At 46.3% G+C, this 13,522-nt stretch overlaps 1 long non-coding RNA gene across 1 annotated transcript; it reads right to left on the bottom strand.

Annotated features, from left to right (window-relative positions):
* Window positions 1-1,537: 1,537 nt before the first annotated feature.
* Window positions 1,538-13,137, bottom strand: LOC309833361. The gene is made up of 3 exons (XR_014297750.1): window positions 13,103-13,137; window positions 11,846-11,989; window positions 1,538-1,564 (listed from the first exon to the last, which is right to left on the bottom strand). It is a non-coding gene; the product is annotated as an uncharacterized lncRNA (long non-coding RNA).
* Window positions 13,138-13,522: the final 385 nt, after the last annotated feature.

The following is a 13,522-nucleotide window of genomic DNA, read 5'->3' on the forward strand; positions in this document are numbered from 1 at the left end:
AAATAGTTCTTGTTTTCCAGGAGCTCACAATTCTCTATTCACTATGGAGTCGAGTCCAACATTTCTGGCAAAAATGTCAAAGCCTTCTAAAATCAGACCCCACCTTACCTGATCACCTGCTGCTGCTTCACCAGCACAGACCCTCGGTGTCAGCCAGCCTGGTCCTTCATCACACTTGAAATATGTCAGTTCATTTGTTTACGTCAATGGAGTTCATCAGGGTGAATACTGAAAATGTATGTTGAGAACCTACCGCATGCCAGACCCAGCTCTAGATAAAATGATGAGAAAATTAGACGTGGTTCCTGCCCTACTAGAATGCATAGAATGAGAAGGAAGCCAGGATTAAGCAAATAATAATTACAAATTGTGAAAAGCACTATGAAAGAAGCAAACATCGCTATAAGGGAACATGATAGAGGTTGCCCAGGCTGCTCCCCTCCCTGGGACATTGACTGAGCCCTCTCTGCCCACCTGAATCCCACATCTCTTTCATCTCATTTATCCCCATGGTTCACTTCTGGGAAGTCTTCCCAGATCACTGCAGGCCCTGCCTGCCCCCCTGGCATTTATCACACACGTAACCAAACCAGCACAACCGACACTTCTGCCAGCAAAGCTGCAATGAGACTTTACCTGTTGCAGGACTGCAGAGAGATCCCATCATCCAGGTGCTTCCACAGTTTCAGAACCAGGCTCATGGGCAAACAGTGCGATTTCTGGGATCTTCTGCACACTAGCTAACCGTTAGAGAGAAAACTCCATGCGAGGCAGCCCAGCCCAGATGACTGCATAGCCCCCTACCCATCCCCCTAACTCGTCCTTACCTGACCTCAGCTTGACTCATCCCTGCCTGTATATAATCATGAATGATCTCTCTCTCCTCCCAGTCTCAGCCTCTTGCTGAAAAGTTATGTCCTGTTAACTTATATTTAACTCACTTATAATGATTTGAGCTCTCCTTGCCGATGCTGGGACACCTCCTTCAATTCCCAAAAGCCTAACAGACTCCCTCCACCTGGGGACAGACCTGTCCGTTGCGTCTGTTTTTCAAGGCAGTGGAAAGTTTTATATAATGACAACATGTTTTATATAGGCAACATGAATAAACAGTTGGGAGTCAGGGGTCAAGGGGTCAGGGGGGGATTAGTGTTTGGGATACTGTATCTTATATTTTATATGTATTATTTCTAATTCTTTTTTTTTTTTTTTTTTTTTTTTTTTTGCGGTACGCGGGCCTCTCACTGTTGTGGCCTCTCCCTTTGTGGAGCACAGGCTCTGGACGCGCAGGCTCAGTGGCCATGGCTTACGGGCCCAGCCGCTCCACGGCATGTGGGATCTTCCCAGATCGGGGCACGAACCCGTGTCCCCTGCATTGGCAGGTGGACTCTTAACCACTGCGCCACCAGGGAAGCCCTTATTTCTAATTCTTAAGCATTCCTGCAAGGTAATATGATTATGCCCATTTTTATAGATGAGGAAACTTAGGACACAATGTAGAGTTCTCCAAAAACTAAAATTAGAACTACCATATGAGGCAGCAATTCCACTCCTGGATATATATCTGAAAAAAAACAAAAACACTAATTTGAAAAGATACATGAACCCCAATGTTCATAGCAGCATTATCTATAGTTGCTAAGACATGGAAGCAACCTAAGTGTCCATCAACAGATAAATGGATAAAGAAAATGTGGTGCACGCGTGCGTGCGTGCGCGCACACACACACACACACACACACACACAATGGAATACTGCTCAGCCATGAAAAAGAATGAAATTCTGCCATTTGCAACAACATGGGTGGATCTGGAGGCTATTCTGCTAAAGTGAAATAAGCCAGACAGACATAAACAAACATTGTATGATATCACTTACATGTGGAATCCAAAAAACAGAACAAACTAGGAAATATAACAAAAAAGAAGCAGACTCACAGATATAGAGAGCAAACTAGTGGTTACCAGTGGGGACAGGGAAGTGGGGAGGGGCAATAGAGGGGTCGGGGGTTGAGAGGTACAAACTATTCAGTATTAAACAAGCTGCAAGGGTATATTGTAGAACACAGGAAATATAGCCAATATTTGATAATAACTATAAATGGAGTTTAACGTTTAAAAATTGTGAATCACTGTATTGTACACCTGTAACTTGTGTGATATTGTCTATCAGCTGTAACTCAATGAAATGTTAGGACACAGACAAGAAAAATAACTTGGCTGAGAGGCAAGGAGGACAGTCCTGTTTTTAGGCAAGTGACTTTAATACACTGTGAGACATGTTAGAGTAGAAGTTTGCATAAAGTGATGGTTTTCTATTATAATCTGAGTTTGCATCGGAAATGCCTGGAGGGCTTGTTAAAGCACAGGTTGATGGGCCCCACCCCAAGAGTGTCTGATTCAGTAGGCCTGGGGCAGAGCCTCACAATTTGCATTTCTAGTAAGTTCCCTGCTGATACTGATGCTGCAGGTCCAGGGACCACACTATAAAAAGCACTGTTGTAAAACACGGTGTGAGCCCAGAGGGGAGAGAAACATCTGGGGCATCTGGGGCAGTGAAAGGAAACGTACATAGGGAAAGTGGCATTTGGGTTGGGCATGGAAGCTTGTATAGAAGGTCTCCAGCTCACTCACAGGTGCTGAAGGGAAAGACTGAACACATGCTGTGTGCAGACTTCCAGATGCAAGGCAAGTTCATGTGCGTGAGTAGCTCAGCCGGCACGTACAATTGGGGATGGCTCTGCAGAGCTCTCCCTGGCATGGCAGGGCCTGGCAGGGGAGTTTGGGGCCAGATGCAAAGCCACACTAAAGAGTTTGGACTTCATCCCTTGGGTACCAAGCTTTTAATCAGAAGAGTAATGCAATTCTCTTTGCCTAATTTATTCTAATTGTTCATTCATTAAAGATAAAAAGGTATTAATCACTAACTGTTCCAAGAAATGCTAGGGATATAAAAATCTCACAGTCTCTAAAAGTAATAACAACAACAAGTGGTATCTTTCCAGCCCTTTACTAGGTGATAAGGGCCTCACAGGCATGACCTCCTTCACTTTGTGACAGAGGTCCCATTTTAGATATAAGGAGACTGAGATTTACGGAGGCAAAGGCTCACTTCTTGAAAGTAGTTGAGTAGGGATTTAGGTCTAAGTTAAAAGGATCGTTTTTGTGTGTTTTTTTGTTTGTTTGTTTGTTTTTGCGGTACACGGGCTTCTCACTGTCGTGGTCTCTCCCGTTGCGGAGCACAGGCTCCGGACGTCAGGCTCAGCGGCCATGGCTCACGGGCCCAGCCGCTCCGCGGCATGTGGGATCCTCCCGGACCGGGACACGAACCCGCGTCCCCTGCATCGGCAGGCGGACTCTCAACCACTGCGCCACCAGGGAAGCCCCGTTTTTGTGTTTTAAATCTTGTTTTCCATGATAACATCCTTGAGTTCAAAGGCTGTATCTCTACTATCCCTTTCACCCTAAACCTGTCCCATCTAATATGCAGCATCCCTGCTGGGCTCGGTAAAAGTAGCCAGAGCTCACCGGGCAATTCCTTTCCTCCAGCAGGTGCCCTGACCTCTGCATAAAGACGCAGGCGAGCAGGAGCTGTAGCTTGTTATCGGAAGGATCTGTGGTCTTCCTAGTGCAGGAATGTCATCCCGAGGGGACAAGTGGGATCTATCACTGTCAGACCGGAGGCCTTTTTTTTATTCTTGCAAACTCAGGGCTTTTCAGATCTTTAAGGCTGATCAGATATAGAGCGCTACAATAGCTGACTTAAATCTCAGCAAGTGGGGAGGAGAGGCAGAGAGAGATACCGCGCAGAAAATAAAGTACGCTGACTCCTTTTGGGAAGATAAAACATAACTCTCGGCACACACGGCACAATAAAAGCCCTTGGAGAACAGAGAAGATCTTTGTCAGGAATTCCGTCTCATTTAGCACCATTGTTTCACTGTGTTCCTTTCAGAATGAAAGTGATTCATCTTGCTTTTGTTTTCGGTTGTCTTTTTTCTCCTCTCGCAGAAATTTCTGTCTTCCATTAGGAAGCAAGCACTTTTTCCTCTCCCCTCTCTGCACAAACAGGACTTTCATTCTCCACGTGTTTAGGCTCAGCTCACAAAATCCAATTCCGTGATTTTTCCCCCCATTTTGTCAAGTAGTGATTCAGACAATACAGCTGTGCAGTGTGTTGTAAAAATATTTTAATGATCTCATTCTTTGCAACTCAGTGTGTGTGTGTGTATGTGATGTTTGTGTGTCAGGCCACAAACATCACCATCATTTATTCGCTCAGGAAATATGTGCACTCCTGGGGACGTGAAGTAGCTGCTACACGAGGTGGTCACCGCACGAAGTGTGTAGTTGAAGAGGAGGCGGCACAAAAAGGGGTTAATTATGGCGCAGAAGTTAAAGAATCGGGTGGCAAGATCAGAGATGTCCCAAGGGTAGATTTAGAGGCTCTGTTCCCTGCATTTGGACAAAGAAGGATACAGCTCATAGTGGATATTTCTACTTCATTATGAATTTTATCAGGAGGATTTCTGTGGAGAACAGGCTGAAGTAGCATCCTATATCCTCAGAGGCATTGTACCTGCTGGGCGCTGCTCACTTTATCCCATCGTCTCCTGTTGTCTTCAATAGCCTCCATAAGGTGTGAGGAACCGCGGTTCACACAAATCGGGTGGTTTTTCCAAAAGCTGGACAGCTCCAGAGAAGCAGAGCCTGGTTTCAATCTCCGGTCTCGTGACAAGAAGGGAGATTGGCTGGGGTGTGGAGAGGGGGGCCTGGCTTGCGAGCCCAGTCCAGATCTTGCCAGCAGTCAGTGATCAACACTTCCCGTTCTTGAACTCTTTCTGGGGCTTTCTTCCCAGTCCTTGCCCCTTCCCAGACTCCCGCAGTGAACATGTGGACATCGGAAGGCTGCCTGGCCTAGGTGCTGTGCTAAACCAGCCTGGTGAGCTACGGGGCTCCTGCCTCCCGGGTGAGTGGCGTTGAGAGGCTGTTTGCTGCGCGATTCTGAAGGATGGAGCGCTGAGAGGGTCCAAATCCCTGTGCTGGGGAGGGGTGGGGACACACCCCCAATCAGAGGAGATCGGGAAGCTCGTCTGGCTTTCTCTGCCCAAGCCTCTCGGGCTTACCACTTCCCAACCCCTGGTAGAGAGCAGAGCGAGCTATGTGTCCCAGCAGTGGTGTCCTCGAAGCCACCAGGCTTCCAAGGTTCAGTTGATCTTCCTTCTATCCCACTCCTGTACTCACCATACCTTCTCTATCACTGTTGCTGTCTTTCCCTCTACCAGCGGGTCCCACCCGGAGTGCACCCAGGTCTGGCATTGGCCCTGGGGATCTCAGTCACTCCCAGGACTCTGATTATATACAGCATATTGTATTATAACATAATACAATATATGGTATACTTGCACGCACACATATATTATTCAAAGCCGTGTGTATAAACAAATGCACATACATGTATCATTCCAATGCATGCATATATTATTCAAAGTCATGTGTCTGTATGAACATAGGTATATACCACACACACACACTCATGTTCAAACACACATACATCTTGCCTTTTTATTTTCACCTCGGACCTCTTCCTTGAATTCCAGGCTCATGAATCCAACGGCCTACTCAAATTCTCCATGAGGAGGCCTAATAGAAAGCTGTCTTAACGTGGCTCCAGCCATGTTAACTACTGCACTTCTCCTCAAACATATCAAGCCCCACCGCAAACTTCTGTATTTCCTTAAGTGGTACCACCGTCATCTACACAGTTGCTCAGGCCAAGCATCTTGGGATTTGAGTTTTCTTCTTTTTGATTTCCCTCATGCCTTCCATCCAACCCATTAGTCAGCCCCCCATCGGCTCTACATCCCCCCAGAATGTCCAGAACGCAGCCACCTCTCACCATCGGCACGGCTGCAGCCCTGGTCTGAGCAAGCGCCTGCTGGACCCCCAGTTCCCATGCTCTCCTCCCATCAGCCACACTCCACACAACAGGGAAAAGGCCTGACACCTTGTCCTTCCCCTGGTTAACCCTCCAGTGGTTTCCCGCTTCCCTGAGAGTGAAATGTAAACTCCTCACCATGGTCCCCTAGGCCCCCCATCATCTGGTCCCTGCTTCTGTCTCCCAGTTCATCGCCCTCATTACCTACATCTGGGTACACGGACCATCAGAGCATCGAGCCCGCTCCTTTCTTAAGGCCTTTGGGGTTTATTTTCCTCCTGCCTGGAGCACTTCCCTTGCTCGTGACAGGGCTGGCACATTTTCATCTTTCGGAGCTCAACTCTGTCACACCCTCCCTGAGACAACTTCCCTGACCAGCCTCTCCAGCTCCGCCCAGTTCTCTGTTCAATCTTCTTTGTCCCACTTGGGTGTTGCTGAAGTGATCTTTTCCACTTATTTTTATACCCATAAGTTCATTTTCCCCTATGTTTTCATTGAAGAGTTCTACAGTTTTAGCGCTTACATTGAGGTCTTTGATCCAGTTTGAGTTAATTTTTGTAGATGATGTAAGTAAGGTAAGGGTCCAACATCATTCTTTTGCTTGTGGCTATCCAGTTTTCCCAGCACCATGTGTTAAAAAGTATTGTTTCTCCATTGAATGGTCTTGGCACTCATGAAGAAAATCATTTGACCACTATTGAGGGTTTATTTCTGGGCTCTCTCTTTTCTTTTTTTTTTTGCGGTACGCGGGCCTCTCACTGTTGTGGCCTCTCCCGTTGCGGAGCACAGGCTCCGGACGCGCAGGCTCAGCGGCCATGGCTCACGGGCCTAGCCGCTCCGCGGCATGTGGGATCTTCCCGGACCGGGGCACGAACCCGGGTCCCCTGCATCGGCAGGCGGACTCTCAACCACTGCGCCACCAGGGAAGCCCCGGGCTCTCTTTTGTATTCCATTGGTCCGTCTGTCTTTGTGCCCCATTCATCCTTTTTCACCACTAGAAGGTACATTCCTTGAGGGCAGGTGCTCTGCCTGGCTTCCTGTAGCCCAGCCTCTGGCACAGAGAGGCTCAGTGAATTTCCGATGACTCGTTGCCTGGGTTTATTTCTGCTCTTCCTTCCGCAGCCCTGATGGACTTCCCTGCATGGCACCTGCTTGGCCTGTGACAGACATGCCACCTCCATGGTGCTGCCAGACAGACATGCTCCTCTTCCTTCGACTTTGGGTCAGAGGGGCTCCCGCCCTCCCCTCGCTCCAAACTGATCTCCCTGTCTGCTGGGTCAATTTCACCTTGCCTTGTGCCATTCTGATTCTGTTTATAACTGATGGTTGTGTAACCAGCCTCTTCTCAGTCTGCAGCTCCCTACTTCCAGATGTCAACCCCGGGCATGTGATCTTCTTGGAGCCACGCCCATCAGACCCTCAGGAACCCCAGCGGCGGCACACTCACCTGCCTTCCGGGGCTGCCCTGCTCAGCTGGAACCCCTGCATCTCAGATGTATTTGAAAACAAAGGAAAGCTAAGCCACGCTCTCTTCCAGCCTCACCCAAGTCACAGCTAACGATGTGACTTGTGTTTTGCTTTTGTTTCCAGTCTCATAAATAAAGCCTCAGTAATGGCAGAGAGGGAAACCAGAGGACAGGAACACAGCATTACCTCATCGCATTACTACACTGATGCCTTTTCAAGGCCAACAAACTCAATTAGCTCGTTGGCAATAGCTGTACCAGCAGCGGGCTCTTGCAGCCGAGTTTATCGTTCTGAAGAAGGACACAGAAAGCCAATGACGGTGCGGTTCGCTGTCAGAGCCGCCCGCAAACTCACCCAAAGTTGTGGCTCAATACCCAAGACGGCTCCCTTTCAACAGTTTTGAACTGTTCCTTAGAGTTCAGTCTTTTGCTATATTTAAATCTGGAGAAACCCAACGCTATTTGTGAAGTGTGTCCTAGTTATTTGTTACATCACCCATTCTTGAGCAACTTTGTCTTTTTTTTTTTTCCCTGTAAATAATCAAGGCTTAGAAGCACTGAGACCTAGAGAAATTAGAAAAGTTACCAGCGGACACTTAGCAAGTGGCCTTGTCTCAGTCACCACCTATTTATTCATCGTTCTTGAACGTATCAAATAATCAGCCATCATTTTGGGTAAGTTAGAGAAGACAGAAAATTCTCATTCAGAATAAGTGGGGATGGAGGGCAGTCAGGGTTACTGATACGTCAAAATAATGTATGTCAACCACAAGTGTCATGAGAACGAGGAATGTTTTAGTTGAACAGTCCGGAGAATTTTACTTGCCCAGCCCTGTTATTTTACAGTTGAGAAAATCAAGAGATGAGAAGTTTATGTTCTATAGGTCACCTGGCTGGTCAGCAGAATGCAGAGTCACTATCAATCAACCACAGCCCTGTGCTGACCTAAGGGACAGTCCTGCAGGGTCTCTTTGGGAGGGATTTATGGTCCAGAGACTAAGAGGACTTCAAAGCAGCACATGGGGCCTGCAGGTGCTTTCAAGGTGATGTTGATAGGATGCTTGCTTTTGTCTGTAAACTAAACAAGCCCTTCACAACCTTGGCACTTTTAATATTGAGCTCTTTGTGTATAGTGCTAAGTCTCAGTGACACTATCAAACATCAAAACAGTCTAATTGCATAGAAAAGAAATGTACGGTTACCAAAGGGGGAAGGGGGGTGGTGGGGGGGAGGGATAAATTAGGAGTTTGGGATTAGCAGATGCAAACTGTTATATAGAGAATGGATAAACAACAAGGTCCTACTGTAGAGCACAGGGGACTATATTCAATATCCCGTAACAAACCGTAATGGAAAAGAATACGAGAAAGAATGTGTATGTGTATATATAGACATAACTGAAGCACTTCACTATATACCAGAAACCAACACAACGCTGTAAATCAACCAGACTTCAATAAAAAATTAAAAACAAAACTGTCCAATTGAAGGTATTCAAATTCCGTGGCTGGAAGGTTAAATCATACTTCTCTCAAAGCAACCTCTCCTTCCCATCTTTAGCCCTAAGATTGCTTTGCCATCCCTCCTCTTTTAGAAACAAGAAGAGGAAGCCATGCACAGAGGTCCCACATCTTGCCTACTGACAACTGCTTCTCTGTCGAACTCATTTAGGACACACGGGGATTCAGTGCTGTGTTCTAAATGGCTCATAAATCATGCATTTCCTTAAGAAGGATTTTAAACAGGCCTGATGTGCTGGGTAGCATTCTCCTCCTCCCCTCGGGCAGACTAGCAAGTACTGTGTGTCTTACACATCTTTCATCTATTTACAGCTCCGAAAAGCCAGCGGCATGGGGGTGCTGGTGACATGTGATTCCTATGGAGAAATGGCCCCAATCCACAGAGGCTCTCTCTGGGCCTTCATAATGTAGGCGCGTCGTGGAACACACTTTGGTGAAGCTGTCCTTGACGGTTCAATGGACAAACGAAAACCAAAAATGGTCATGATGCTTTTCCAGCCGTGGAACTCTTAATAGGCTACTTGGATTTACCAGGGCTCAGATGCGTGTTGTTGTTTTCTCTCTGTCTCCTCATCTTTCTGTTTATCTTCACAACGAGGCCACGTATGTTACCGAGAAATATAGTAACTTTGGTGGCAGGCGTGGGCTCACATCCCAGGCCCATATCTTGCAAGTAAGGGACCTCACGCACATTACAACAGGGTGGAGAGAGGATTGAATAAGATAATAGAGCGAGAGTCCCTGGGCCAGTGTGTAATGCGTTATAGACGTTCTTCTTTCTTTAGTCCATAAACGTTCTTCAAGCACCTACTCTGCCAGCTGCACTTCTAGACAGCACCAAATAAAACAGGTGGAACCCTGCTTTCCTGGAACTAATGTTCTAACGCAGGAGACAATGACAAACGAATAAGTACTATATAGAGAATGTCACGGTGATAGCAGTCGGGGGAGAGATACCGCAGGGCAGGGGAAGGGGGTATGTCGTGGGAGAAAAGGCGTTTGACATTTTCGATGTACCATCAAGGAAGGCTGCATGGAGAGGGCGGCGTTTGAGTAAAGACCTTAAGAGGTGATGGAAGGCGCTGTGGGTATTGGAGAAAGAGTGTCCCTGGCAGGCGCAGAGGACAAAACACAGTGACGATTTCTACATAAAGAAGAGCTGTGCCTGCCCCGCTGTGGGTGGAGTGAAGTGACAAGATGAGCACAGCTCTTTGCACCAATCATGACCCTCCCTTTCTTCCTGCCTGGCTTAATCTAAGCCACACTCAGTATCACGGGAACCACAGGCCACACGTCTTTTGCCAGTTGGCAAGAAGGACAAGGAAGCCAGGTCGTTGACATCAGGAATATTTAAAGGTCTCTGCCAATGACTACAACATAGCGTTAGGGGTTATATCAGTGTCCCCAGCGCCTAGCACATTGTAGGTGCTCATTAAATACCTCATGGATGAATGGAGGGGTGGACAAGAATTCCAAGATGGCAGCAGTAGGCAGAGGTAGGCAGCTGGACACTAATCTAAAAAAAACCCTTCTGTGCAGAACTCAGCCGGGGAGATAGAATCTAGCAGAGTTGGGGGAATAAGGCCTATTTCAGGATGTCTGGAGAATCGAAAAAGAGAGCAAGAAGTGGTCTCAGGCACAGTAAAATAAGACAGGACACTTAATACTGAAGCTGAAGTTCAAAGACAAAATGGTACCAGTAGACAGTGGAGTCGATGCTACATTGAAAGGCATCAAGCAGTCCTTCCTAGACAAAGCCCTGTGCCAAGTCTTTGCCATGTGCATCTGACACTGTCTTAGTCTTATACAAGGGCCTTTGTCTTGACAGGTCAACTAGAAGGACCATACATTTTTTTTCTCGAAAGCTGAGGTAACTCAGCTGAACTGGCTGCCCATCACAGACCCTTGACTCATGGCGTTGAGGGCAGAACCTTCTGGTTTGTTCTTGTCATTGTTGAGACCTATTGGACATACACTCTATCTCTTAAGGAGAACTTCATGTCCAATGAGACAGTGGTCTTACTTTGTTTATAAGTCCAAGGCCTCGCTCTAGGAGATGATCTTGTCTTGGTCCCCAAAGCTGAGGCATTGCCACTTCTGTAAACTACTGGCTGCAGCCAGAATCGCCTCCCATGAATCACAGCCGAGCTAAGGGGTCCTAGTCAGCAAGCTCCCATCCAATGCACAGAAGTGGATTTGTTTTAAGTCATTAACTGCTGGGGTGGGTTTTGTAGGTAGAAAGGCTATTGGTGGTGTGCCGCCAGAGGAAGACATAGAGGAAACAGGAAGAAGAGAAGGGTTATAACGGCGGCAAGCAGGAGTTGGGTGTGATGAAGAGTAGCTGTGATAGGCTGTCTCATGCCAAGGAATCCTGCCCGGGAGCTAAGCCAATGCTCTCGAGCTAAGCTGTCTTTCTGTGACCCACTTCTGTGTCTTTGACCTTGCACGACAGACCCATCGTATGTCTGTGTTCTCACTTTGATTCAGGTCTCATAAGACCCACCTTTGGATTCTGGCCCTGCCACTAACTGGGCTCTTTGCTGTCTACCCATCCCTGTCTTACCAATTATTCTCAGACTTGGGCTTTATAATGAAGTACTCACATTCCTGCTCCATCCTTTGTGTTGCCTGTTTATCCCTTACATCCGACCTAGCTCACCATCTCTCTGGTCTGGTCCTGGGCTGCACGCTCTGACTCTGCCCCTAGCAGGTGCCCAGGAAAATCTCACATCAAGGAGTTGGTGCCTTGGATGCGCTTTGGGGCTGGGATCCAGCCCGGGCAGTCTCTCATCTTTTCCTCTCAACATCGCCCCGGCTTCTGCAACCTGAAGCCTGTCTTCTGATATCCTCCTGCATCCCACTGTTTTCCCATGTGTTCTTTCCTGCTAACCTGTTTTCCAGCACATCACAACATCACTTACTGAGAATTTCCACTTCTGCCACTCGGTGGCACGTGGCCTAATGCCTTGATCTGCCCGACCCTGCAGAATTGCAGCATTTCCCAAGTCAGCAGCTACTTCTTCCAAAGGATTACCCTGGACTTTCCCTGCCAGGGTGGATTATACCTGCAACAAGAGTTATGAACTTGTAAATGCTTTGCGTAGGGGTTGTGCCTGAAACTGTTTTTAGGTAGCAAGAATGTGCTTGATTCGTGGAAAGACATTTTCTATTTGAGAAAAAAAATGAAATCCCTTTTCTGCACTCCAGTAAATAAAAAGACTCTACTATTTAAAAACACTAGGAAAAACTAGCTCTTGGGAGAAAAATAATACTTTCAAGTCATGGTGAAACAAAGGCACACAGAGGGCAATGCTATGAATATAAGATACTCTTTTAAAAAATTTTTTCAGGGAATAAGATATCCTAGAAAGTCTAAGTGATAGGAAGTCTATTAGTACTTTTCTTGAGGCAAAAAACATTTTTAGATCCTACACTCTCTTTATACATCTTTGGGGTATTTAAAGAGATGGCCTTAAACAGGCACTCAAATGTCTACAGAACTCCTCTTTAAGCGTCCCCAGTGCTCTTTAAAGAAGGTCTGTTATTGGCCAGGAGCCTAGTGCTGGGACTGCTGCTTGCATGGTGAAGTGGGTGGGCAGGAGGTGTTTGAACTATCCATGAGCAGCCATTGACATGGGAACTCCAACATCTTTGTATGTGAGTAGACAGAGACAATCACATGTAACGCAAAATACACACATTCTAGGTACGATTTGCCATCTATCCCAGATATTTCAGGACAATCTCATGTCCAGTTATATTTCTTCATATACTTTCACTCCCTTGGAAATACTGTCCTTCTCCTGGAGATAACTGACTGAATGAATCTAGTCTACCAAGCTAATAACTGAGCAAGCTGAGATTTTCCAGTTACAAGTGTAATGATACCTTCCATCCTCAGTACATATGAATGAGGAAAGGGGCTGTGCCTGTTCTTTACTTACATGCATGTGTTTACATGCTTAATGTTTTTCTATCATGTAATCTTTAAATGAAAGGTAATTAATTATATATATATACACACATATGTGTATATGTATATATATAGCTATCTATCTATCTATCTATGTAAAATTTCAAGTTTTTTCTTTTGTAAGACTTTGCATCATTTAGGAATGCTTTTGACTACATGTAACATAAAATCAGACTAACAGCAGCCTGAGCAAGAAAATCATTACATTTTTCATATAACACAAATTTTGGGAAGGTGCTTCCAGGGTGTGTTCATTGGCTCAGTGATGTGAGGGTGCTGGGCTGGTATCTCTGGAGTCACTTGGCTTTTCCTCATGTTCACAAGATGGCTGCTGCAGCTCCAGGCATCAAGACCACACACAGGAATCTTAAGTAAGAAGAAAATGTCAAAAGCAAAAATGAATTTCCCTCAGCAGATTCCTTTTCTACTTTTCTTCCTCCTTCTAAATCAGACTGTCCACCATAGACTTTTCACATAAGTAAATTTACATGTAAGAAGAAATATATTGTAAGACACTATGTTTGTCTGTGTTTGGGGTTTTGTTGCTCTGTGCATGGTATGTTTATTTCCTTGTCAGTGTCTGGGACCAGACTCTGTGCTCTCTGAGGCAAGGGTTTTGTTGGTC

This window comes from Grampus griseus, assembly GCF_964374135.1.
Source record: "Grampus griseus genome assembly, chromosome: 14".
Lineage (NCBI taxonomy): Eukaryota > Metazoa > Chordata > Mammalia > Artiodactyla > Delphinidae > Grampus > Grampus griseus.